Source organism: Solanum lycopersicum, chromosome 10 (genome assembly GCF_036512215.1).
Source record: "Solanum lycopersicum chromosome 10, SLM_r2.1".
In the NCBI taxonomy this organism is placed as follows: Eukaryota; Viridiplantae; Streptophyta; class Magnoliopsida; order Solanales; family Solanaceae; genus Solanum; species Solanum lycopersicum.
Window position 1 is genome coordinate 2821120 of NC_090809.1, and position 1814 is coordinate 2822933.

The following is a 1814-nucleotide window of genomic DNA, read 5'->3' on the forward strand; positions in this document are numbered from 1 at the left end:
TCATTGATATCTCTATAACCAACCATACAAGTGAATCGATTATAAGATGGTGGAACGCGCTCATTTGATACCTCTATGAACAACCATACAAGTGAGTCGATTATAAGATGATGGAACGTGCTTATGTGACACTTCTATGACCAATCATATAAGTGAATAGATTATAAAATGGTGGAACGCGCTCATTTGATACCTCTATAACCAACCATACAAGTGAATCAATTATAAGATGGTGGAACACGCTCATTTGATACCTCTATGACCATCCATACGAGTGAATCGATTATAAGATGGTGGAACGAAAATTAACGCGAACAAAAACTAAAATTTAATGTTGCTGCCCAGGATCGAACTGGGGACCTTTAGTGTGTAAGACTAACGTGATAACCACTACACCACAGCAACTTAATGTTGCACAAAATCTAACATTTAATGTAAAATTTATGGGCCATTCAGTAATTCGGTTCGATTTCGGTTTTTTTTTTTGGTTTTTTTTATTTTCGGTTCTTGTACAATGTGTACCGAACATCGAACCAAAATAATTCAGTTTGATTTTTTTAATCGACCTACTTAGTTGGGCTTTTAAAAATTTACAAATTTTTTTGTTTGATTTTTCAGTTTAATGAGCTAAAAATAGTTACATCAAAAAGTGTCTTTTACTTTTTAAATTTTTTTATTTTAAATTATAATATTTATTATTTAACATTAATAATTAATATAATATAAATATATATTATAATATAATATATTTCGGTAAACCGAAATATCGAATAACTCAAAATTACATATCGAAAACCGAATCAAAATACTGAAAAATACAAAAACATATACCGAATACAGAAATCAAAAAACCGAAACCGAAATACCAAAAAAATTTGGTTCGGTACGATATTTCGGTTTTTCGATGTTTATTCCCAGCCTTACTCAAATCTCTATTCACGTAATTCTAGCCTTCCCTGTAGGTACTGGACACGAGACGGAGAATTAATAATAAAAATAATAAATTTAGAGTCAGTAAAATGATTATAAATCTTGTTAATAAAATAGGGTCCTCATACATCATTGTTTGGTGGTGGAGGTTTAGCGATATTGAGTACGTTCTATATATATATCATAAATCTTTTGAAATGTTGGATCTACGTGTTTTCGAATGTTATAATTTTTGTGTAAAAATTATATATTTTCAAAACTCATCATCGATCTTATAAAGTTTTAAACTAATACTTTGATAAACTCAAAGATTTAGAACTCATTAACTTTGAGATTAATTTGAATGGATTAAAATGAATAGAGCCATTTTAATTTTTGCAAAAAAATATGATCATTATTGACGCTCTAATAATAAGATACTCGTACCATGCGAAAAAATTATTTTAAAGAATAACTACATATTCTGCTACTATCATTGACTAATGAATCTTTATAAAATTATGAGAAATTTGAAAATATATTGAATTATCAATGTAATATCGTGATATTTTTAATATCTTATTTATAAATCACAAATCTTCTCATTTGATAGAATTATATAAGAATTTGAAAAATTTACTATAAGCTGAAAGGACATCATAGAGTTTTAATTACTTTAACCAACAACCATATACTACTTCTAAATTCGGAGTTTAAAGGGTATAAAATATTTTTAAAAATTTTAAAACGGTATATAAAATTTTATATTGATCAAAACAACAAAATCGCTGGAACAACAACAACGATTTCCTCCATTGGAAAAAGGTGATTTTGCCAAATGTAATTTTTTTAAACTAGGCAGCGATTTTCTAAATTTTTTTTTTTAAAAAAATGAAAATTGTTGC

The 1814-nt window shown here is 27.4% G+C and overlaps 1 non-coding gene across 1 annotated transcript; it reads right to left on the reverse strand.

Annotated features, from left to right (window-relative positions):
• Positions 1 to 332: 332 nt before the first annotated feature.
• Positions 333 to 405, reverse strand: TRNAV-UAC (transfer RNA valine (anticodon UAC)). The gene has a single exon. It is a non-coding gene; the product is annotated as a tRNA-Val (tRNA).
• Positions 406 to 1814: the final 1409 nt, after the last annotated feature.